This window comes from Phyllobates terribilis, unplaced genomic scaffold (assembly GCF_046119375.1).
Source record: "Phyllobates terribilis strain yellow unplaced genomic scaffold, ASM4611937v1 Scaffold_12__6_contigs__length_324123572, whole genome shotgun sequence".
In the NCBI taxonomy this organism is placed as follows: domain Eukaryota; kingdom Metazoa; phylum Chordata; class Amphibia; order Anura; family Dendrobatidae; genus Phyllobates; species Phyllobates terribilis.
In genome coordinates, this window is record NW_027362772.1 from 246,908,756 (window position 1) to 246,935,423 (window position 26,668).

Here is a 26,668-nt window from a genome sequence, read left to right on the forward strand (position 1 = left end):
TTTATTTGTAAATATCACATCCAGAATGATGAAAGTTAATTTTCCTGAAGAAAAAAAAAAAAAAAAAAAATCTGAATTTTTTTTATTTTTTATAAAAGTATCCCCCCCCCCCCCCCCCCCTTCAGACTCATTGACTGTTTTATATTAGTGTTTTTTGGGGGATTTTTTTTTTTTTTGGAGGGGGCAGGTGGTGCGCCATTTTTCTTGCAATGTAGCATGATGCTAACGGGATACACCATGTTCACACTGTTCTTGATTTTGTTTTATTTTTTTTTTTTTTACCATGATCTAACAAAAAAAAATGCTGCAAAAAAAAAAAAAAAAAAACATGGACTTTGTTGGAAAAATCTTGGCAACATTTCATGTGAATACGGCCCAATTACTACTTTTGCCTCTATTTTCCAAAAGTGTTGGAAAAACACGGCAGCTCTTACTGCGCATATATATCTCCTGATGAAATAACCCATCGAGATCGCATTGTGTGAATACGGCCTAATATCTTGTTTTTATGCTGCAGAAACAAAGGATTTTTTTTTTTTTTTTTTTTTTTATTTTATTTCTGGCAAAGTAACAAACGCATGGTGTGAATACGGCCTATCGTTGACATTTAGCGGTGGAAAAGCGCAAAGAAAAGTGAAATTTTAGCAATCTCATTCGTTTTGCTGTTGCTGTAAAACCTGTATTTTGTTCTGCGTGGAAGGAAAAAACTCTACGTGTGAACAAGCCTCTCTGCCAGAGTTGTATATGAAAAGGAGCTTGTGGTGCAGCCTTGACACCTGGATGCGCTGGTTGCTGCTTATATAAGGGTATATTCACACATGGAGGTTGTTCTACGCTTTTTGCCAAACGGTAGAGATCCATTTATAGCAAAAAAAAAAAATAAAAATTGCAATATTGTGGCTGGCATTATAAATAATGGCATTGTATAGAAATGGGGGTCTGGGCATGGTCAGGGTCCCTGATTTTTGGAGCTGGTGTTTATGCCATAGTGTTAATCTATAAGGCACCTGTATGATGGCGCTGCAGAGGCTGTGGCGTTGTGTTATTGCTCTCGGCAGCGACGTTGAGCTCTTAGAGGAGGCTGTGATTATTAAAGGCTGTCATCACAAACTGCAATTATACATAGTGTGTTCTCAGTGCTGGGAACGGTTGTCCTCCCCTCCCCCACAGCCGGCCATTCTTTCATAGGTACACAACGCTTTTCTGGATGGATGTGGCATTTGTAAAGCTCAGGCTGTGACCGTTGCAGGCAGTCACCCTGGTGTTTGTGAGAAATCACTGGAGACGGATCCTGGTGACATTCACAGCTCGGAGCTGGTGTCTGGGGAGCGCTGCCGGCCGCAGTCTATGGAGACGTCTCGATGATTTCTGGCGTTATTCAGCTGATGGACACAAATCTAAATTATTCCTAACTTTCCTCTTGGGTTTATATCCAACTTCAGGATATGTCTTATTGGATCATATAATAAAAAGAGAATAGAATCATAAAATCATGTACAATAACATGTATAGCGTATTTTATGTCACATTGTATCACGTGTTGCACTCATGCTCTTTATCATGATTTATTATCTAGCTAGGAGGAAGCTTTGCAGATTGGTCATCCACTTTTCTAACTGTAGGTACCCCAGAAACAGGAAGATCTAGGGGGTCCTGTTCCGTGCCCCTATTGATTTTTACCTAGTAATCAAATAAGTCTTACACTGCCTTTATTGATTGCACATTTTCGGGGGGGCACCATAGTCACAGTTCACTTGCCTCTGTCCAAAGAAGGGACCCCTGTCCAAAGAGGGGACCCCAACCACTGTTGGCCGCATGTCATGTAACAGGGCACTCATTATAGAGCTGTATAAAATGTACAATTTCTTTGGGGACTTTTTTTTTTTGTACTTGTGTGTGTTTTGGTTCTAAAAATATTTTTTTGCAGTTGGATTTAGTTAAAAAAAATTAGCTTCCTTTTGGCTTTTGTGCATTCAACTATGTGGTCCTTAATCAGCTGAGGAGTATGGGGGAAAATGTCAGATAAGAAGTACCAACTCTCCCATCGGAAGGAGCTCACTGCCGGATTCTCAGTTAACTCCTTTTACAGCTAGCAATAGACAATGCTATTATTTATTGTGCTTTACTTGTATAGCGCCATCATATTCCCAGCGCTTTACAGACTTTTCATGGCTTGTCCCCATTAGGGCTCACAATCTAAATCTCTTTCAGTATGTCTTTGGAGTGTGGGAGGAAACCGGAGAACCCGGAGGAAACCCACACAAACATGGGGAGAACATACAGACTCCTTGCAGATGTTGTCTTTGGTGGAACTGGAACCCAGGACCCCAGCGATGTAAAGCAACAGTGCTGCTAACCACTGAGCCACCGTGCAGCACTGAGGCCAAAGAAGGCAAGCGGTGCAAAAATAATTTAATGAAATCCAATTGCAAAAATAATTCTCAAGTTGGACAACTCCCTTTCCCATCAAAGTTGTAGTACTCTTAATATGCATAGGCCCATGCACCATAAAACCTAAAGGGTTGGTTCCATAGAATTGAAGGACTTATTTAAAGAAGCTCTCCTCCTCCTCCCATCAAAGTTTTTATCCTCTTAATATATTGCAATCATCATACTATATAGCGCTGTGTGCTTACAATTGCTCATTTTGCCTTTCTACCCAGATAATTTTTCTCTTTTCCATTGGGACTTTAACATCACGTGATTAAAAACTGACTAGCTGCCTCTTTCTAAACTCTATATAGAAACAATAAATCTCTTTTCCCTGCCTGAGTCATCATTAGAACTCCAATTCTGCATCACTGCCAAGTCCCTGGCAGGGGAGTTGAGCAGAGCAGCTGGGTCAGGAGTTGATCAGGGAGTGGGGCCTGGCTGCCAAACTTTGCATTGACTTGGAATTGTAGTTCTAATGATGACTCAAGTAGGGAAAAGAGACTTCCTGTTTCTACATAAAGCTTAGAAGGATTCAGCTAGTCAGTTTTTAATCACGTGATGTCATAGACCTAATGGAAAAGAGAAGAATTAGCTGGTAGAAAGGCAAAATGAGCAATTGTAAGTACACAGCGCTGTATAATATGATGACTGTAATATATTAAGAGGCCAAAAACTTTGACAGGAGGGGTGCTTCTTTAAATAAGTCCTGTAATTCTACAGAACCACCCTTTTTAGGTTTAATGGGTCTTGTATGGTAACACATAAGTCCTAATGCTTCCTTATTACAAACAGATCCACCATGTGCCGCCATATAGTGCTAATGGAAAGCACTGTATCCTTCCCTAGAGGCATTACTTTTTTCGGTTAACTCCAAGCACCCGGAGGTTCAGATGGGCACACAGTGGTCTATAGGTGCTGTTTTAGGTAATCCATTATATATATGTGCGTGTGTCGGATAAGCCCACACTATATTATGTCTTATTCCATTATATGTTGCAATGATTTAGTGTCTGCCTTTGTCGGGGACATCGGGTTTCTTCAATGATTTAATAACTGTTCCTCTTCATCATCCTCCTAATTAATAATCCTACAAGCCCCATGATAAACCTGCAGGTATCTCGGCACACGTCTGTATTAAATGTCATCCATGCATTTGCCTTTTTCTCTTCTTTCCTCCCCTCTTGATGTGATTTTCCTGGTGATGTCATTTACTTTTATCTCACTGTAGTGTATATTTGACACAGTTGTGTTTTAATTACGGCTCCCCTCCACGCCGCCCGCTGCGTCGCTTATGTGACAGGAAATGGAAGGTTGATGTTGAAATTCTAATAAACAAGTTTTCTTTTTTTTTTTTTTTTTTTTCTTCACTGCGGTTTAATATTGCACATTTGGGGGCGGTAGAATTATAATACGATGCAAGAGAGACTTTCTAATCGGTGTAAATAATTCTGCGCTTCGTTGTGTATTTTGTCACTTTATCATTTTTATGAAGGTTAAGTAAGCCAGCAAATGCAAGGAAGTCAACTGGATGCCAGTCAGGAGCTGGTCATGGCATCTTAAGGGGTCGTGTCCTAAAGGTCTACCCTTCCCATATACCCAATTGACGCATATGGACCTTCTATAGGTTCAGCCATGCATTACAGGCGCGGCCATAGTGTAACTCCGATATAAGGTGACCCTACTGTGTAGGACCATGCAGGGTCTGTGTGACTCCGATATAAGATGACCCTACTGTGTAGGACCATGCAGGGTCTGTGTGACTCCGATATAAGATGACCCTACTGTGTAGGACCATGTGGGTCTGTGTGACTGATATAAGGTGACCCTACTGTGTAGGACTGGGTGGGTCTGTGTGACTCCGATATAAAATGACCCTACTGTGTAGGACCATGCAGGGTCTGTGTGACTCTGATATAAGGTGACCCTACTGTGTAGGACTGGGTGGGTCTGTGTGACTGATATAAGGTGACCCTACTGTGTAGGACTGGGTGGGTCTGTGTGACTCCGATATAAGATGACCCTACTGTGTAGGAACGTGCGGGGTCTGTTACCTGTAAATGCTGCATCCGGATAGTGACTTCTGTGCACAGGAGATGCACCAAAGCTGCAAAGGGAAAAATAGAGTAATTGCCCAAAGCAACCAGTGGAGGTGCTCTCTTAATTTTCCAACAGGCGTCTGAAACATGATGGGTACAATCAATCTGTTTCGCCACATTTTCCTTGCACTGGTGACCTTTGTATCTGCTGTTATAAGTTTACTTCATCTAATGCTGCTATTGTCAAATCTGATGGAGTTGCCGATGGATTTGATATGAGACTTAAAGGGGATGTCCACTTTATCATTGTTTTAACAAATGACTTGATGTATGTATAGATACGCATTGGCACAAGGTTTTTAGATCATCACAGAATAAAGTTTGTCTTTCATAAACTTCATAGCTCCCAATTGAAAACTGTACAAATTAATAACCTAAACAATCCTTTCTTCAGGTACATTGAAATACAGTAAATTTAGTAGCCTCACTAATTTCTGTATTCCATGCAGCATCAGCTCAAGCAGTTTTAAACGGTTTCAACAAACAAACACACCTCTGTTCAGCTCCAGCACAAAATCCACAACTCGCCTCTGCTGAGCTATCCCAGCTGCTGCTGTTAGACCTGTAAAACCGAGGCTGGATTATGGGAACGACCTTTCCCACCCAGACTTCTTTTGGTCTCCTAAATCCTGGACCCAAAATCCAGTCGAATTTAAACGCTCTCTGTAACCTAGTGTTACTGGTACAGACTTTACATTACCAAGGCCAACCACATTGATGACAAATCTGTCATCTTGGACCTGACAAATTGACAAATAAATGTGTTCTCCTCCTTTTTCATACTGCACAGCTTTCCTATTCTCAAAATTTCTACTAATGGAGGCACATGTGGCCAGATCTGACCACCAGCCTCTTTCAATTGAAAAACTGCTTTCTCATGTGCATCAGTTTTTCAATTGGAAGAGGCTGATGGACAGGTCTGGTCACATGCTCCTTCATCAGCAGTCTTTTTTTTTTTTTTGGGGACAGGAGAGCAGTACAGTCTGTTGCAAAGGATGTACTAGTAGGAGAAATACCTATCCTTCTTATATATTACATTTGTTAAAATAAAGAAAAAATGAACAGTCCCTTTTAAATGCTTATGCTATTGGTTGCACATCTGTTGGCTGGTGTTGGGCCCGATTTCACAGACCATGTACAAATTACACTGTTAAAGGGGTTGTTCACTACTTGGACAACCCCTTCTAAATCTTTCTCCCATCCCCTATTAAAATAATTACACTAATACTCCCCTCCGGTGTCTGCACTGGCTGTCTTGGGGATTGCGTGACATTGTCACGCGCTCACTGTGGCCAATCAGTGCTGGCTATGCTCCAAGTTGTGGACAGCCCCTTTAAGCCAATTCTGCACCAAAATTTGCAATGAAACCCACTGTTGCGTAAGTTACGAGTCATTGATACTGTACCATGTTTTGCAATGAATGAAACCCATGGTGGGATCTGTGACATCTAAACGAGATACCGCTCAATCTGATTCAAAACCCAACATTGTTCCTAAAATCATCCTCAGAATTTTTACGCTTTGAGTGAATGTAGTTTAAGTCCCCATTAGCCTACATTGTGCTGTACTTTGCAGTGGAACTTCAGTGCAGATACTTAACTCTTCCCTTGGTTTAGTTAAAAAGTGACATAATGGATGAAGTCATTAGCGGTTGTGGTAATTACATTACGGCTTCTCTTCATTGCTGCCTTATCTGTGATTAAAGCATAGGGACGATATTGAGCAGGTGAAGGGGGAATGACTCTCGAGGCTCCAGGCTGTCGTACATTCTGGACGTCCCATCCAGTTTTTGTGTTTTGCCCTCAGGAAAGTTTTTACGTTCTTCTGGACGATTAAAGGAGAGGGCGACATCCTCACCAGATATTCTGGTTCATAAACTTTTACGACTGCTGTTCTGAAGATGTACAAACTAGAAAATCTGGTGAGACTGACGACTTGTCACTGACTGATCTCCTACTGAGATGGCTAGAAAATTGTTTCCACCAAGGCCGGTGTAGGTTATCCTTTTTTTTTTTTTTTTTTTGGACATCAGAAGATTCTGTCTAAAATAATTTTGTGGGGATTACAGTTTCCCCAATGCCATTTTTTATTTTTTACATTTTGCACCATTTACCATGTGGTATAAATGACGCAATATATTCTGTGAATCAGTACAATTATGGCAATACCGAGTATATACAGTTTTGTTTTTTTTCGTTTTAATGCTCTACTTCTGCACAAGAAAACACAAAAAAAAATTGTTTATATTCTTAGTGCAATAACTTTTCTTTTTAAATATTCGCTGGAGCTTGGAGGTCTTAATATATTATTATTTTTTTTTTTTTCCTTAGCAATTCTGACCTTTTTTATCTTTTAAAAATGACATTCCCCGTGCCAGTCTCCCCTCCCCTGCACGTCACCGGGTCCTGTGACGTGCCCTGCTCTGCCTCCCCTCCCGCGCATTCGCAGAGCGCCGCTCACATGGAGTGCTCTTTGTTTCCCTCCGGCCCCGTTTGGCTGCGTACTGCCAGCAGAGCGGAAGTCTCAGTGACTCACCGTCGCTTGCGCAATACAAGGCGGCGGCACAGTACGCAGCCAAACGGGGCCGAAAGGAAGCAAAGCGTGCTCCATGGAAGCGGCGCTCTGGGCATGCGCGGGAGGGGAGGCAGAGCAGGGCAGTCATAGGGTTCTGTGACATGCAGGGGAGGGGGCAATATGGTAATTTAGCACTGAGGCGGCGATTTACAGGAATAGTAAGCATATAGGAGGGGCTTGCTTGGCGTCCCCCGGACACCAAGCATCTGGAAAACAGACTTTATAAAACCTGATTTCTCTGCAATCAGACCTCTGCTATGGGCCATACAGGTATGTATAGAGTTACTTTTCTATCACCTGTATGCCCATAGTAGAGGATATCTCCCAGGGGGTGACAGATTCCCATCTTCTGATGATGGCTTCTCCTTAAAGAATGTGGTTTTTGCTTCCTTGAGGTTATTTATTGACCTCCTAACATTAATCAATAGTTTGTGTCTGTGGGGATTTGGACCGCACAGCTATTCCTACGCACTGAGCCTCATCTACATATATATTATGACTCTGCGGAGAACGCTCGCAGATGAAGGCATTTGGCTTTTTTGCTTAGAAAGCTCCTTATATGAATGTAAAGCCAGCGTCCCATACATTAGCAGTCAGTGTTTGACTATTCACTTCTTTATTGCTTTTTCAGGGGCTGTGGATATAAAGAGTATTCTGTGCCTAGGATCCCTCTTTTTGTGAGCCAGATTTAAGGGACCATTAAATGAATAAGCTTGTAATGCTACATATCGCCTGTAGGGGCACTGTATTTACACTCCCTCATTATAATAACTGATTGTTATGGGTTTTCAGTAACTGCGTCCTTGATGCTTAGTTGGTGGGCTGACTTCATATGATGAGATGAACTCTTGTATGTGGCCTTCATGGAGGACACAGGTGTTTAGACCATAAATAAAGAATCCGGCTCTAAAAATTTAGCTTGTGGCAAAAGTTGAAAATCCTCTTCTGCCATGTGTAGGCTAGTCGTATCCTGGGGTAAATTGTTACACCGATCCCTCTGCTTTCTTTGTGCCGATGGGGAAAAAATATATATTATATTGTGTATGTATGTATAAACCTTGAAACCTTGGAGGTACATAAATATGCATATGGACTGTATACACAAAACGGTAGGAGACTATTTGCTTTAATTTTATTTCCGCTGTGCGTAGCTGATATATCAGTCCATCCTTAGTGGTGTGGCTTACAAACGTCATTGCCCACCCTCTAAATTATAAATTCTCTCCAGAAAATCTAAAATTCTGTCTAATACAGATTAATATTTTCAAGTCTGGTTTAAGTGCACCCCCCAAAATACATAACTTCTAGGTGGTCTGTGGGATTATTTTTGGATTTTCAGTTCAAAAATGTGATCTTTTACCAAACAGCTGTGCGGAAACAAGTCCTATTGTCGGGATATTCGGTAAGATAATTGCCGCCGCCATCATCATCATTGTCGTTATCATCAGCCCGGGCTCGTAATTGCGGCCACATTTCTTTCCTGCCTTATAAATTGTTCGAGGCGGCTGCCGTACATCGACAAGTCAGGAGTTGCAGAATGGTTGAATGTAATTTTTTGTGTCTTTTCTTTGCCATTGTGAAGAACTGGGAAACCAAATGCCTGGCTGGCAGCTTAAGAATGGATGCTATTTTCCCCGCTGAAAAGAATTAATGATTTCTATGACTCACGGAGCATGTTCCTGTTTTGAGATAAACATGAAAACAATGCGTTGTGATTGCATATTCCTCATGCTGATCTTGTGTTGGGGATTACTCGCATCTCGGGGGCGCAGGTTGGTCGCCTTTGCGTCCAGAAGCTCTTCTTCCTCCTCCCTTCCTTTTTTTTTTTATTTTTTTTTTTTTAATAACTTTGTATATGATGGAAATCTAAAATATTGGATGCTGTCTTCAGTTACTGGTGGAGAGATGAGATTGTGGTCCATGTATACAAAAACTAATATAACTCGCTTGGAAGAAATGCTTCATATGCTTAGCTCGTCGCGTGGTCTCCAAGCGCATCCAGTCTGTGTGTGATCTGACTGGTCGCTGTGTGTTTTTATACTGACGCTGAGAAATAATGTGCCGTTAATTTGTAGGCCAGGGAAAATATTCTACAACTGTATCAGAAATAAGACTCTTCTCGTCGTCTTTGACATATAAATCTTGGAAAGATAGTTCATTATAAGTGTTACAATTTATACACGTTACAAGGGGGTAATCTGCACCCGGCTACTGGGTGAATCAGATTAGATGCAAAGGTCCAGCACTCATAATCTTCTGTATAAAAAGCTTTCTGTCCGTCATTACACACAACGGGTGAAATTAAGTATTGAACACGTCGCCAATTTTATAGTAATTTTATTTCTAAAGGTGCTATTGACTTGAAATTCTCACCAGATGTCGGTAACAACCCATCTAATCCACACAGTCAAATAAATCAAACCATAGATTTGATTTCGCAAGCTCGCTGCCTCGGGGTAACGCTTTACTCTGATCTCTCCTTGATACCACATATCCAAGCCCTTTCCACTTCCTGCCGACTCCAATTCAAAACTATCTCCCGGATGAACACATTCCTCACCACTAATCTGTGAAAACACTAGTGCACGCCCTCATCATCTCCTGCCTCGACTACTGCAACCTCCTGCTCTGTGGCCTCCCCTCTAACACTCTCGCACCCCTCAAATCTATCCTAAACTCTGTCGCCCGACTAATCCACCTGTCCCCCCTCTATTCCCCGGCCTCTCCTCTGTCAATCCCTGCACTGACTCCCCATTGCCCAGAGACTCCAGTTCAAGACCCTAACCTTGGCATACAAAGCCATCCACAACCGGTCTCCTCCATATATCTGTGACCTAGCCTCCCAATACATACCTGCACGCAACCTCCGATCCTCACAAGATCTCCTTCTCTATTCCCCTCTTATCTCCTCTTCCCACAATCGCATACAAGATTTCTCCCGTGCATCCCCCTACTCTGAAACTGTCTACCCCAACACGTCAGACTCTCACCTACCGTGGAAACCTTCAAAAGGATCCTGAAGACTCACCTCTTCTGACAAGCCTACAACCTGCAGTAACCCTCACTCCACCATAGCGCTGCATAACCAGCTCTACCCCTGACCTACTGCATCCTCACCCATCCCTTGTAGATTGTGAGCCCTCGTGGGCAGGGTCCTCTCTCCTCCTGTACCAGTCGCCGACTTGTATTGTTCATTATACTTGTTTTTTATTATGCGTACTCCTTTTCACATGTAAAGCACCATAGAATAAATGGCGCTATAATAATGTCCATAAGTTGTGTAATAATGAGAAATGACACAGGGAAAAAGTATTGAACACTCTTACTGAAATGTAATACTTTGTACAAAAGCCTTTGTTGGTGATGACCGCTTCAAGATGCCTTCTGCATGGAGAAAAGGCAGGACTTGATTGGAGGGGTGTTGAAATCTAGTGTCACGACTGTCGGGTATCCAGAGGCCAGGGGCTCCTACCCTGTCCCTAATGCTAGGGGTGCGCTAGCTGGCCCTGTTCCCCAGATTACTTATGAAGGTGAAGATAACGGGGCCACGTACCTTGTCTCAGCTTCTCAATCTGCCCTCAGTCTGTTCACCACCCTACTCCATTCCCCACCCCCAGTGAAAAGGGGAGTAGTAGTGTATGGCAGTACACAAACCAGACTAACAAGGTCATACTAACAAGGCTAAAGGAAAATACCAATCAAACAAATATATGCACACAAACAGAGGTTAACATCTGGAAATGGAGGATGGGGGACAAACAAAAATAGGAGAAGAGTAGGATTAACACACAACCTAAACCACACAACAGTCTAAGCTGAAATCCACCAAACGCCTTCTTAAATAAGCAGTCTCCATCTCACTCCTAGAACCATGCAGCATAAGCTAGCTCTGGCAATGATAGCCTGCTAAAGCCCCTTATACATAGCCCCTCCTGCTCCTAACACTGGACAGCTGAGAGCCTACAGGAAGGTAAGCTTCCAGGAGCTCATAACTGAGCAGATTAATCCCTGCACTGTTTAATATGAAGGCCTACAGTCTTGATACAATCCTCGTCTTGGTAGGACCGCCGGCACATCTGCAAGATTTCCAGCAGTCATACCAAGACTATGATTGTACCGAAGATGTCCGTTGCACCCATTGAAGCGTTAATGATGCCTCATTAGTGTATCCCGTGCAGAACATTAGGATTCAGGATGGCCTATATGCAGCTGTAGTAGCAGTTTTGGACTGTTAGGGGACCGGTTCCCTTTAACAGCCCAAAAAGCCTTTTTTAGTTGAATTTCCGTTTTGACAAGATGAGTTTTTTCCCAAAGTGCATTATATTATATTTTATCAGTAAAATTTGTTTTGCAATACTTTCCGGTCGTGTCGTATACGATGAGCGCTGGGCACTGAACTCTTTAGGAATCCTAAAAATGTAATTGCTATGCGAATATTTACTAAACAGTGTAAGGAGCGCTGATAATCGGCAGCCGGGGAACTGATTACTGGAGAGATTACCGCTATAGGTGTAGATCTATGATGGTTCTGTGAAGATCCGATTACTTTGCTTTTTTAGAAGATTCGGTACAATGTTAGTTCTGATTTTAGCAGTCAGTGGAGGTTGACGACTTCTGGTAATCAACACAATTGGGCTTGTGTAATTTTCACAAATTTTTCTCATCTCTAATTCCTTCTGATCATAAAGCCAATGATTATCGAGCGATAGAAGATGACATTAAGATGATTTATGGTGACTTTTTTTAAAAAATTTTTTATGGATATCTGTACCTTTTGTCACAATTTTCACTTCCATGGTCCATTTCAGTGCCCATTACATCTAGGGGCCTGTTTATGGGTACATGTTCTATATATGAAAACTACATGTATAGAACACGGATATGAAGACTCAGTGTCTGATTCGGCCCCAATAATGGTTTCCACCTCTTTAAAGGGAAGTTTTTCTTGGAAATTACCTATTTTTTTAAAATCCGGGTCTTTTCTGAACACACGATCCACCAATCACAGTAGATGTCACAGCTTTCTTTCGCAATGACCTTTACACACGCTCATTAGATGCTTCAATACTAAAAATAAAATAGTTTGCGTAAAAAAAAATAAAAAAAAAAAAAAAAAGCCTGACCAGTGTGAAAATTGCAAGATTTCTATTTTATTTGTAATACAAATTGTGCTGTTGAATGTGGTTTTTTTTTTTTTTTTTTTTTTTTTTTTTTAGTTTTTTTTTTTTTTCCCCAACACAAACTGTTTTAGGCTACGTTACCACGATGGGCTTTTGGTGAGTTTTTTTCAGGCATGCATTTTTAAAAAAACGCAAGTAACCTATTTTACATAATTCAACACCAAAATACCAAATACAACATCAAAAATTCACAAAGCTCCTTGTGGGAACGTAGCTTTAAACAATTAAGTCAATTTCTAATGATCGCTTCCCTTTAAGTCGTTGATGAGGACATATTGCCATCTCATTATTTTGTATTGAAGAAATGCATTTGTCACCATAAGGGTCCTTGGTCCATTGACCGTAAAAGGTTACCGTGTTTGGTCGGCCTTAGTGCTGAGTTAGCGGATGCACCTGTCTACAGGAGGTCATGCCAAAAACAAGTGGCATCTGTGATTGTTCAGCTCACAGCACCGATCGAAGCCGTATCTGAAATATTGTTGGCACGTCATCAGCCGCCCACAGATCAGTGATTTAGTAACGCCCAAAACAGCAAACACAGAAAAAATGTGACAAAACCGTTTGCAGCCTGATTAATGATCGCCTCCCCATGGGAGAATACTCTATGCTGAATACCTAAGGGCAGAATTTCGCAATAAAAATATTTAGACGAATTTCCATCCGATGAGCCGAGCCCAGCTGTGCTTAATGGGGTGATGTCACCTGGGTCTGAAGATGTCATTCCTATTACTAAGGAAATAATTTCATAGTGCTGCGTAGACTCTATTGTTTCCTCTGTCCCTTGTGCTCCTAAACCCTCCCATCAAGGGCTTACCTGATTTGGACAACACCTTGTCCTTGTCATACGACAGATTTGCCAATACGGTGGATGCGTTGGTTTCTGAGCTTTTGGACCTTTTGGGCTGTCTTCTCATATCTGCATTTCACATTCTGTGCATGGACTCCTACTTCTGTACCAGCCGTGGGTCTCCTGACCCCCAACCCACAGTCTCGTACAGCTATATGAGGCTTTAAGCTCAGGTCAAGAGATCCACATCCAGTCTGGAAGTCATGGTCCTCTTATGGACTTGTTGGACACTCAGGTGGATCAGAGTTTGCTTTCCTTTGAGCTCGCTAATTCTATTGGGCACCCATTGATCTGCTTGAAGTCCAGTAATATATTTTTTTCGGGGTAGCTCCATATTTATTAGCCAAAGCAAAAAATAAAAAGCTTCTCACTATGAAGGACTCTGAACATTTGTGCATTAAGCTGGTTTTGTAGATCTGTGTTTCACAATCTGAATATGGACTGCAATGTCCAGACCTGGTGAAGGTCTCCTGACCCAAACGAAAGTCTCATGTTGTTTGCCCTATAAGGCTGTTGAGTTTGGGTCAGGAGACACGCAACCGGTCCAGACATCGGAGTCAATACTCGAATCGTGAAATATAGATGTGCAAAACCAGTCTTACACCAATGGATCAATAATATTTCAGTAGGCAGTATGTAATCCCTTACAGACTTGCGAATAATATCATGAATACTTCCTGCTCAGTTCTCTGTAGGACATCTCTGGAGACCCTGTGATCAGAGTATTGTAAGAGAACCCTTACTGAACACTTGCAGCCTATAGCTGTAACAATGAAATCCCACTACATTATTTTTATCAGACCATGACTGGATGAGCTGTAATACCAAACATGGCCCTTGAACAGGTGTGGAGTGGTTTGAAAAGCCGTTCTTTTTTTTACCAAATCACTGACTACCCCTTTCAAAGATTTTTTGTTTTGTAAAGAATAGTCGAAGGGCAGGACAAAGAAGGGAAACTTGTCTATCAGATTTTCAAGACCCCTTAGGGTACTCAGGGGTCCCTTGTGTACATAGTTACCAGACTAGCTCTAGAAGGCTAGCTGATCTTTCTGGTCATGTTCTTGCCTACTTCTATGGATTCGTAAGGGTCAGAAAACACATTTTTATGTTTTGAACACTACTCAGGGTTGTCCACAGCGGAGAACTCACAGATTCGGGAATATACGATCTGATGTTAAGACCCATGACATGCGGCCCTTGCCCCTGCAGGCTCCATAAGTGAATGGCCTCCATCCAATACTACATTCTCCTCCAGTGGTGACCCAGCAAAATCTGTTTGTCAGGGTCACCAGAGGTGAATACTGGGAACCACTGATCTTCTGGGAGAATCCAGAGTGGTTCTAATCTGATAGGGTCTGTCGGAGACAAAAAGATCCCCTTTTAACTTTTTTGGGGTTTGTTATGGAAAAAAAAAATTGCCCTAGGAATTGGCTTCTAAATGGAGAAAATTTAGAGTTTGGGTATATGAAGCTCAATGCACCAGAATTCTGGAGTAATTTACACCACAAAATTGTCTGTCTTGTCTCCTACCATATCTCTTATGCCTTTTAAACTCTCTTTACGACATGTCTGACAAGCGGCATGGCTTATCGGAAAAGGGGTTAGTCCTATCATGTGACACAAAGTGTCAAAATGATGGCACAAATGTGTAGGTGGTGTAAACCTAGACAAAACGGTCTTAAGGGAATCTGTCAGTAGGTCTTTGTTATGTAATCTGACAACATAATGATGTAGGGACAGAGATCCTGATTCCAGCGATGTTTGACTTTACTGGGTGCGGTAGTTGTGATCGAATCAGTTTTCTCTGCTTGAGATCTAGTGGAGCTCTGAATGCTGAGCCCTGTATATCCCTGCCCACACCTCTGATTGGCTGTTTTCTGTGCACTGCCAATCGGTGCTGGGAGCAGAGTTGGACTAGGAGGCACAAGACATCTAGTCCTGTAGTGATCTCCTACTGATTAAACACTGATTTTATTGAACCAGCAAAACAGTCCAGCAAGCGACACATCTCTGGAATCAGGCTTTCAGGCTCTACTTCATGCTGCACTCAGATTATTTAGCAAAAGCCTGCTGACAGATTCCCTTTAAAATTAGATTACTCCTGAACCACTGGAAGACTGTCTAGTTTAAAACTTGCGAATTATCTAAGAATTGATCAGTGTTGATAAATCTTCCCCATTGTGTTTCAGGCTCGCCAAATAAGAGTGTGATTTCTAATCTAAAGGACAGCAGCAGGTACAATGTCCACTTCGGAAAGAACAGGAGAATCTATATATGCCAGGCCATTAATAAGTTATAGACTATAAAAGAGGGCTATAAAACAAAAAGAACAGTCTTTAAATAACCAAGATGTATAATTGAAGATATTAATATATCCCAAAAAAAATTACTAATGGGCTCGAGCTGTAAATTATACATGGGCTTACAATAATTTAATGCAGCGGATAGAAGATTGAGGAGGATCACTTGTTAGCTTTACGAGGACTTGGAAGAATCTGTATCCGGAACCTAAACATACAGGGAACAAAGTTAATTGGACTGTGGTGCTGCTCTGCTATTCTTTACTATTAGCAGTTCTGGAAATTTTATTCCATTTTTTTTTTTTTTCCCTCCGGTCTTCATTTCTTCTCTTGGAGAAGGGTTATTTCACCTATACTGAAACTTAAGCCTACTTTATTGAAAACCAGTAGGGGCTCATATGTGAACATGTGCCAACTTCTGCAGCTTCTGTTGTGGAAGATACAAGTTTACAGCATGCAAAATACACCTGCAACCATTCACCTATCATCCCTGGGGAAGACTGGGGGGGTTAGTATTCTAAATGCACACGGATAAAGCTTATATAAGGTGCCAGCGCACAGATACATGTAGTGCACCACGTTGGGGTACAGCACATGGCAAGCGGGCTGTCCAGTATTATGTAAGTGCACCCCAGAAGGACAGACACCCCAATTCTGCCACTGACATTACAGGGCCTGACTGCACCCTTCAAACATTTAAAAAGTACATGATGTATTGGTTACAATATTGGGCAGCACGCCAGATCTAGTATGGGCATGACCAATAGGCGGACGCCGGCATGGTGCACTACACGTATCTGATGCCTTATCAGCGTGCATTTATAATACGAACTGCCTCCCCCTCTTGGCTGATAGGTGTGTGACCGGTTGCTCATCAGCATTTTGCCCATGCGCTGCATCTTCCAGCATTTCTGCAGAATACCTAGTTTTTCTGCTTTGTGGTAAGACATGTATATATATTTTTTTACCAGTTCTTATGGTCAAACTTTAAAGAAATAAGAGGTTTGGAAATCCTGCGCTGCTGATTATGTGTCCAAAAAATCCTATAAACTGCAATGAGGGTAAAGGTGCGGTTTAATGTCGACGCATTTCGAAGTGCTCTGATTTGTTCATCAGGAGAACCACAAAAGATATGGGTAATCTGTCTCTTTCTAAAATGAGACTAATGGCTACTCATCTGATCAACACAAATCCATAATACAGCTGTGTGAGGCATTACTAATAGACTACAATGCATCCATGTTGGGCATTACATGATAGAATTGTATTCCATGGCAGAACCAGCCATTGGTCCAACACTAATGGTTTTTGTCACTCAGGTTGTATGATGCTTCTCCATTGGGTCACTCACCGCAGAATTCGGTGGATATTTGCATTATTATGTGATGTTTCTCCATTGGGTTGGGATTATTGCTTCACACACACGCTTCAGTCATTTTCTCCTTTTTCATGGTGGTACATATTTTGCAAGTCAGCGCAACAGAGATGAACAATTTGATCAGCCAGTCTTCATTTCATTTCTGTGTCCGGCATCCTCAGCGCCTCTGGTGCTTACCCCATGATGTCGCAAGGTCTTAGTAAGCACCAGAAGCACAGGGGATGCCGGGTGCTAAAGTAAAAACCGGTTGCCCCAGAGAGGACTCAACGGGACACCCACCGGGGCAGCATGAATTAAAATGTTCATCTCTACAATGCAATCCTAATGGAAACACAACTTTTTCGGCTGCAGGCCAGAGCTACAAAGCAGGACCACTTTGGCAAAATGTGTTGGCCACAGTGTCAGACTGAAGAACATTGGGCCCACCAGAGGATTTCATTCTGAGAGCCCACCTTTCTCCCCCACTCAAGAGCCCCATAGCAGCTGCAAGGTTTGCACTATGAACTCTCTTGAAGGAGAATCCAGGGCCCACCGGAGAATTCTACGGTTCTCTGGTGGACCATTCCACCCCTGGTTGGCCTTGTTGGGGTGGAGGTGGGGGGCAAAGGGACACCATATATTAAAACTCTAGTTTGGTTTACTAGCAAATGTGCAACCTCCCAGTGACCACCGTCTGTTCTTTGGACTGGCTATGGAAATACTGGCTGCCATAGGAAATATTTTGATATTTTTGCTTTTTGTCCTAGTTCTCACTAATGGCCTCATTATGTTTGGATTGACCCTCTCCTCCGGGTTATGTGAGATAACGGAAGGACAGATGCTCCTCTGCTACGTGAAAATATGGAGTTACTGAGACATCTGGTAAAATAAGTTTCTTGCTCTGCAGATCTTAAGTGTTTGTTCTGGCAGCAGAACATTCCTCTTTTCTGAGCCTGCACATTCTTCCGTCCATCACCTCCAGCGGAGTCTGAGGCGCTGCCCCGCAACCTGCGGCTTCTAATAATGATGTCCTGGTCAAAGTGCGGATCCGAGCCAAAGGTGGTGAAGAGGAGAGCAGCGGGGAGGCAGAAGAAAGGAGCATGTCGTGTCCAGGCAATGGTGCACCTGTTATCAGCAGCAAAATACACAAGATGTTAAAAATCAAAAGGCAAAAACTGGGAAGCGGCTGCAGAGAGGGTCTAAGTTTGGAGGACCCATGTAAATTGGGCAAAGTGCACGCTGTAAGGCTATGTGCCCACGATGCAGAAATGCTGCATATTTTTTCCCGCTTCTCCCTGGCAGGAAAAACGTATGCGGATTTTACATAAGTTTTTCCTGCCAGGTAGAAGCGTTTATCAAGCGTTTTTGCATGCGGGTTATCCAGCTCTTTTCCAAGCGATTTTAACATCACTTGGAAAGTGCTTGACAACTTGGTCACACTATATAAATCCATGCAACCGGCATAGATTTATATAGTGTGACCAAGTAATAGTTAGTTAAAAAAAAAGAATAAAGATTATACTTGCCTTCCGATGGCCCCTGGTGTTTTCTCTGCTTCGTCCAGTCTCTTGTACGGCTCGCAGTGGTGTGAAAGGACCTGCCATGACGTCATTTGGTCATGTGACAGGTCACGCAACTGCCGACGTCAGCGGTCGTGTGACCTGTCACATGACTAAATGACGTCATGGCAGGTCCTCAAACCACCGCGACCCATACAACAGACCGGACGCATCGCTGAGGAGACTGGGGGTCATCAGAAGGTAAGTATAATCTTTTTATTTATTTTTTTTAATTCCTTTTTTTTTTTTTTTTTTTTTTTTTTTACATTTTTTTTTATACAGGTACCAGAGTCTGGAGGAGCGTCTCCTCTTCTCCAGACCTGGGTACCATCTGCACATTGAATCGCATAAAATCCGCATGTGCACATATACTCATACGGATATTATGCGGTTCAATGCAAGTCAATGGCGGCGATTACGCTGCGTGTCTGCAAAATGAATGCACAGCACATGCGGATTATCATTGGGGACCATGGGGCACGTATTACCAAGCTTTTTTTAAGCGTTTTCGCTGCAGAAATTCTGTGGCAAAAAAACGCTTGAAAAACGCATAGTGGGCACCCAGCCTAACTGTGTACTTGGCATAAGGGCTCATTAAGACGTCCGATTTTCTCACATATGAGAAAAACTGACTATTTTGATCAGAGTTTGATCCGAGTGTCATCCGTTTTTCTCATACATGGATGAAAAACGTTCTCCACCTTCTCCTATATGACAGTCCATGAAAATCGGACTGCACTCGGATGTCATTCGAGTGTAGTCTGTTGTTTTTTTTTTCTTCATGGACCCATAGACTTGGATTGCTGATTTTTTTTTTTGATCCAGTCCTTTGATCAAAATCTGATATCTATATGTGATTTTCCACGTCCCGCTCTGTCTGCAAAAGACCACAGACATGTGAATGGTTCCATAGACTATTACAGGTATGAGTGCTATCTGTTAGATGAGCATATGAAACCCCCTCCCATACAAATCAAACGTTTGGCCAAACCTCTCTATATCGGGTTCATCCAACATTAGTCTGTGGATGGGGGCCTTAAGTCTCTGTTCACACAACATTTTCTGTGGGGGTTACTTTGAGTCCCCCTAAATTCTGCTACACTTCGCTCTTCGTCTGAACAAATGGATCCGTTTAGAAAAAACACAAACTGCGTTCATATGAACTGTTTATGAATTGCAAAGCGCTGTGGAACATATTGGCACTATATACGGTATTAAAGATTGTCATTGTAGGCTATGACCCCGTTGGGGGGATGCCATATGATTCTCGTTTATAGGGTGATTCAGACGTAACCCTCAAACACTGCAAAAACGCAGTGTGAACAGGGCCTTAGCGCTGGATCCAAGGAGGATGAGTAAAGCCTTGTTTGGTTTTCCATCGACTTTTTTTCTTGGTGACAATGGTTTGTGGATAATCCCTTTTAATAGGAGATTCTTAGTCCTTGTAGTTATTGGGAGAGTTTTGCGCCCCGCGCAAACAATAAAATTAGACGTATCGCCAGGGTTGAACTGGCCCACCAGAGAACCGGAATATCCTCTGGTGGGCCCTGGCTTCTCCTTCTGGAGAGTTCATAGTGTAAACCTTGCTGCTTCTATGGGGCTATTGAGTGGGAGAGAAAGGTGGACTCTCAGAATCAAATCCTCTGGTGAGCCCAATGTTCTTCAGTCTGACACTGCGTATCACTATAGGGAGTGCAGTCGTAATAGTTGGACTTGGGCCCTGGTGGCTGAGGAGACCAAAAGGAGATTATTCCTTATAAAACACCAGTATAAAAAAAAAAAAAATGCACCCATGGTTACAGACTTTGCACTGAGACCCAGAAACTTCCAATAATGTAGACTTAATGAGTTTTCAGAAATTCATCCAAATGTTGGAAGTCCCTGCAAATTGGTGCTTGGGTGTACTCATTAGTGATGAGCGAGTATGCTCTGTTAACCCTTTCGGCGAGCGTGCTCGCCGAGTATCCTCAGCGTGCTCGGGTGTTATGTTTGAGTCACGCTATGCACATGATTTGCGACTGTTTGACAGCGTTAATACATGTGAGGAATGCCTAAGAAACATGCATTCCTCACATGTATTAAAGCTGTCAAACAGTCGCAAATCATGTGCACAGCGTGACTCAAACATAAACATAACCTCCGAGCACACTGAAGATACTCGGGAAACACCCAAGCATGCTCGTAAATCTTGAGTAATGAGCATGCTCACTGATCACTAGTAGTCATGTCTCTGGTATGTGGCTGTGTGGCATCACGTCACTATAGAAAACATTACAAATAGCGGGACACCCATTTTGTGAATGTAAATGGGGTGTAGCTCCTTAGTACATTGTTGGGTTCTGTGGCCACAATACAAAAGCTTTATTAAAGAAAAAAAAAGAATCCCTCAAAAAATGGGAATTACAGAACGTTCTGATGGCCACACCCAGAATAAGGGTCTTTAAAAGAATTCTGTCACGTTTTATAATGTCGAAATAATTGCGAGACCACAGAACTGAACTAGCCGCCTGCCAATTCACATATCCCATGATCAAGTCTGTCTACCGGTAACTAATGGGAATCTTGGGAATTGATGTAAGAAATTTCAACTGCTTGAGAAATCTGCTGCTCTGGTATAAAACGGTTCTCCTGTCCGAGCACCCGTGACCCTTTATAGATTGTGTCCGCAGCAGGATAAAGGTTAATCTATAATGGTCAACAAAAGCAGCAGTACGGACCCCCCCCCCCCCCTCGTACTGGCTCTTGACCTTTTTGGTCATTGATAAGTATCCTCCTGGGGGGCACCAGAAGAGCACTAATCCGCTGATTGGGAGCAGGTGTCTTTGCTGGCAATAATGCTGTAGCTGATGTGAGCTTTTAAAGGTAAAGGAAAGGGCCTTAATGGGACTCTCTTGAGCATATTGCCACTTGCCCTTCCCCCCCCATCCACTCCAGCATGTTTTTGCCATAGTGCAAAGTGCACCTGGTCACACTGTGGGGCGGAGGCGTGGAGAATGGACCAGTCTGCATCCTGCACAGATTCCTACTGCCCTGTATCCGTTTCTTATCGATAGAGCTTTAAACTATAGTAAAAGCTTTAAAAAAAAAAAGTAAAAGTTACCCCAAGATGATTCAGATTTTCATGCCCCTTGTTATTTAGGCCTTATTTAGAGTTCAGAAGTTGTTTTTTTTTGTCTTTTTCACATTCGAGGGGGAAAAAAAAAAATCAACTTTTGTCTGTGGATCAGTTTTTTTTGTCATATGCAAAAAAAGTAATGAAGGTTTCTCAATGTTCTCCCAGCAGTCAGCAAAAAATGGACAGCACTAGGCTGCAACTTGGATGGCATCGGTGTGCTAAGTGTTTCATGGACACATACTATTGCATTGAAAGTGACTGCAGACTTGTGACTCTCACAGCATGGATGTTAGGATTTTCTGGTGCCATCAGTGGGCAGGTGCATGAAAGCAAGTATGTGATTTGCATTGCATACATGCAGTCACATGCCGACTAGTTGTGCTTGGCCTTGCTCAATACAAGTGAGTTGAGCAAGGCCGGGCATGTCTAGTTGGAATGAGTCCAAAAGTATGTAATTCTCCAGATGATAACACCAGAGAATCTTGACACTGCACATTGCGTGCACTGTGAAGATTCACAAATCTACAGTCACACAGAGTGACTGCAGACTTAAACCCCAAGCCTGGACAACCCCTTTAAGTTTTGATCCACGACTCATTTGAACAAATCCACCAATTTTTCTTTAAGTTCTTGCTGTTAAAACTGTTGTAACATTGGGATAATACTGGGCCAAATGCCCTATTAAGAGGAGAAAGCTGATTTTTGAAAGAAATTTTGTTGATGTTTTTGGGTCTAAGGGATAACTTCTCTCCTTGTGGAGAGTGATATGCCTGACATGCCAGTGTAAGGAGACTTCTAGGCCATGTAATGCTTTCCTGGGAAACTAAATATGCTAAATGAATTTTGTTAAAATTCAGTATTGAATTGTTTTAGATATTGATGTCATTTTTTAGGATTGCAAAAGGATGAATCTATATACTATGTGGCTGTCCGAGCTTGCTGGAAATTTTAGTTTATTAACCGCTGGAGAGCCACAGCTTTGGAAACACTGATGTAGAGCACTAGAGGACTTTGGATTTTTAGACTTCACTGTTAAACTACAACTGGGAAAGTCAAGCCGATCATTTTGTTCTTTTTCCCTAGATGACTTTTTTTTTAAATCTTTTATAAAAGCCCTTTATGTATATCCGTGTACAGCTATTAAAAATCGGTTCCTGAACAAGGGAGCTTGAACAGGTTGCAAACAATGACCTCTTTCAGAAGTGATCAGAGAGAGAGAAACCTAAAAAACAAAGTATATAGACCCATTTACACTACAAGATTATCGTGACATGGTGAAACAGGTGGTCGATAACCTCGGTTGAAATAGTCTTTTGGTTTACACAAAAGATCATCGTTCTCGGCAGCGCATCGACCTGAGTAAACAGGACTCGTGCTGCCGAGAACAATGGCCGCCTATGTGCACCGAATGATCCTAACGCAGTTAAATGACCACCAGTATGTTAATAATTACCGATCACAGGTCGTTTAACACTACAAAATTGGATAATGCAAACCCCCCCTTTGGGGCGTATTATATGGACGCGTGTTGTCTGAGTAAAAAGCGGACATCATACTGTTGATGTTCAGATGACTGTTTTTTCACAGCCCTGTTGAATAGCATTAATCAGTGTCGGAGTGAAAAAATCTCAGCATGCACTAGTCTCTTCCATTTCTTGGAAGACACTCGCAATTTTAAGTCTTTAGCTGCCCCCCAAAGAAATATCTGATCCCATACGGATCACCTGTATAACATCTGATTTTTTTTTTTTTTTTTTTTTTTTTTTTTTTTTTTTTAATGGATACGTTGCCATTAACATTTGTAAGCTGTATTTGATCATGTATGTTTTAAAAAGTTGAAGTATTAATTCTACAGATGGCAAAAGGACCTAAAATATGGATCCACAAATGAAAATTGTCTGAGTTTTCTAGATGAAAATTTTTCATACATTCGTCTAACCCCGGCCTAAAGGTGACCATACATGTTGGTCTAAAGTAGACCAGGCTTGATAAATTCCACCAGATTTCTGTTAAAATGAATATCTGACAATTGTTTTAAACAACCAGTGACTATAACCTACCACAATCTGAAAAGTTGGTCACCTCAAAAATTTACATCCAGTTGTCCAAAAAAAAATGATTCGTTGTTTGCCCGTTGTTATTGAATGGGTGTGAACAATCAGAGCAGCCAATCTAGATTATCTATCTACCTATAATTTTATTTATTTTTTTGAAAGAGAGCTCTAGATATAGATATTTTAGATTTGATTTGTTTCCCAGAAAAGCATTAAAGGAAATCTGTCAGTAGGACCAACCCCCCTACGCTATATATAGTGTGCCCATGGAGAGATGGATAAAATGATAACTTGATATCTCCAATCCGAAGTCTTATTCCAGAGAAATTAACATTTTTCTTAATCTATGAATGAGCTGTTCAAATCTAAGGGCCGGACACAGATCTACCAGACAATCCGCCTCCAGAGCTTATTTTATATGAAAGGGGATGTTACCAGAGTGAGACATGTAGATCAGGAGAGCAGACTGTCGGTCATTACATGTCTCACACTGGCAATGCCCACTTTCATAAAAAGTTATCTCTGGAGGCAGATTCTCAGGGAGATCTATGTCCGGCCCCTAGATCTTTGTTAATGGCACACAGTCTTTCTGTTTTGTGATGGCATTTTGAATTGAGATGTCTTCTTAAGACAGATCAGACATGCCCGGGTACAGATCAGTTCTACAATACGAGGAGCCACCAAAAGGCTTCTAATATTTCAGCTTTAGGTTTTAACTGGAGTGTGGCACTAAACAGGTCTGTATTTTGGCCCAGGTAGCAGTCTCTCAGATTGTAGCTTCTAAACAAATGGCAAATATGTATCCGCCAAAGAAGGATCCGATCATGCATGGCAGACTGTAATCCACCATTGCTATTGTACACTTTGTATTGGCTGTTTTCAAGGGGTAATTGAGTCCTGAAATGTGTTCTGCTTTGTGTTTCTAGGATTGGATACTATCTAATGTTGATCGGAGTGGGAGCCATTAGCATTTGGATGTGACTGATGTTTGTATTGTCCGTCACTTCAGTCTTGATACATTTTATGCTTTATGTACCAAGTCAATTGTGTGCATTGTGTGTGTAGAAAACAGCATTTTGTGTACACGGCCAACACAGACGTGATGTGACCCACGTCTAATAGGATATTAAAATATATATATATTATAGCAAGTTTCCTTTTTCTAACCCATGAATATTCACTAATTTTATAGACGTCCATAGTATAAATGTTCTTGGAGGATTCTGTGCCTACATACATTCAGTACATTGCCTACATACATACTCTCTGCAAGAGAATCTCCATTAGAGCTTTATATTTGCTCATTGGACTTCTCAATGGCTGCTATAACACTTTCTGATCAGCAGCAGAGATTTTTTTCACATACATCAGAAAAGAACTTGACGCATCATATATAATAATTGGACGTCAGGCATCCATGCTGAGTGCTTGAATATGTCATGGCGCTTACTGGATCACCTTAAGTAACCCAGTGCTGTGCTCGGCTAATGATTCCAGCTAATAAATTGTGCCATTTTACAAGGTTTATACAGGATGATTAATAATGGCAGCTTTCTTACTAAAACGAACCCAGAATTGTTCTTGAGTTATCCCTGCAAATAATTTTCAGTCCCATTCACGTCAATGTAAATGAGCGGCAATACTCAACACATGGACAGAGCTTGGTGCTATTTTTTTTTTTTGAAGAAAGCTGCCATGTTTTTATAATCCTATATAACCTTGGAAAACCCTAAAAATTGGGGAGGATACACAGATTTGTACAACTTAAAGGGAACCTGGCAGCGGATACGTGCTGTCCAAACCGCGGCACCATGTATCAGACACTGGCTGTTTGATGTCAGCCTTGTATGTTTGACACTGAAAACGCTGCTGTATTTCAGAGAAAAACACTTTAAAAGCTCCCGAGGACCAAGCCGCATGGGTAACTAGTCAGAAAGGCGGCTCCCTGTCTGCTTCTCCCCACCTGCTAATGTTGAGTGACCATGATCTTCCATTTTGCTCATTCGTAGGGTGATCAGCCACCTGTTTACACTGCACAATTATCAGGGAATGATCCTTCAAAAGGGACCGCTACGGATGATCTTGCAAAGGAAATGCATCTTAAGTTGAGGTTTTCAGCAGGGATTATCCGGGACTTTAGTCATTTTTTCCTATGGGGCTAAGAGCTTACAAACATTTAGTAGCTAACTACCTGCCTGTTCTGCCCGGTGATAATGTCTACCGGCTTAAACAGTGACTTTCTTGCTTCATTTCACCTCACATCAACAGAGCAGTTCCTTGTCTTCCATCAGGCTGTCACTTGCAACATCATTCTGATTGACAGCTGGCTCCCCGCAGTTAGGCAACGGGTAGCCAGCTGTCAATCAGCATGACATCACTGGAGTAGAATGGAAGAGAAGAATCTGCTCTGTTGATGTGATATGTCACCGGCAGGAGAGGTCTGTGACTCTTCTGAGCCGGCAGAGATCACCGGGTAGAACAGGCAGGTAGTTGGCGCCTACCTGCCTGTATGTTCTTGGCTGCATGTAAAATTGAACAAATGTTGCGGATAACCCCTTGGTAATCTGTAAAAATGAGAATATTTACTAGTTTGTTGGTATAACTGGAAGCCTGGTATTATGATGAATACAATTTTGCTCTATTGATCAGTTTTAGCTACTGCAGATTTTTGTGTTTTTTGCTCTTTTTTTTTATTTTATTGTAAGCGAGAACCTTTCCTGTGATCTGATTGCTGTATAATCATTATGACCAGGGAATCGTTACATCAAGCCGATATCCTTTTTTTTCCCTCCTTGTGCAGGAAGCCTTCATCTTGGCACTGTGTGGGCTGTATAAATCACGAAGATAAGCCAATGACAAAATAACTTAATCAACTTGCCAAGGAAACATTTATAAAGATTCAGCTTGACCCAAGAATGTTCTACAGGGTGATCATTAAGAAATGTGATCGCACAGAAAGATGCTGATGGGAAGAATCTGGGTACGGTGGTTTCTTAGTTTGTGAAAAATGAGCAACTTTAAATTGGAAACTTATTTTCTTAAAGCACTTTACTTGCATCTTTAGAAGTATAAATCCTCGAAGACATCTAAGAAGTGTGGAGTCTTCAGAGCAATGCAAAAGCGCTTGCCTCTGGTGCCACCTCTAGGAGCTTT

The 26,668-nt window shown here is 41.9% G+C and overlaps 1 protein-coding gene across 10 annotated transcripts in view; it reads left to right on the forward strand.

Moving 5' to 3' along the window:
• The window catches only part of KAZN (kazrin, periplakin interacting protein), a 755,495-nt gene that overhangs the window by 582,315 nt on the left and 146,512 nt on the right, over positions 1–26,668 (forward strand). The gene's annotated exons all lie outside the window — the stretch shown is intronic.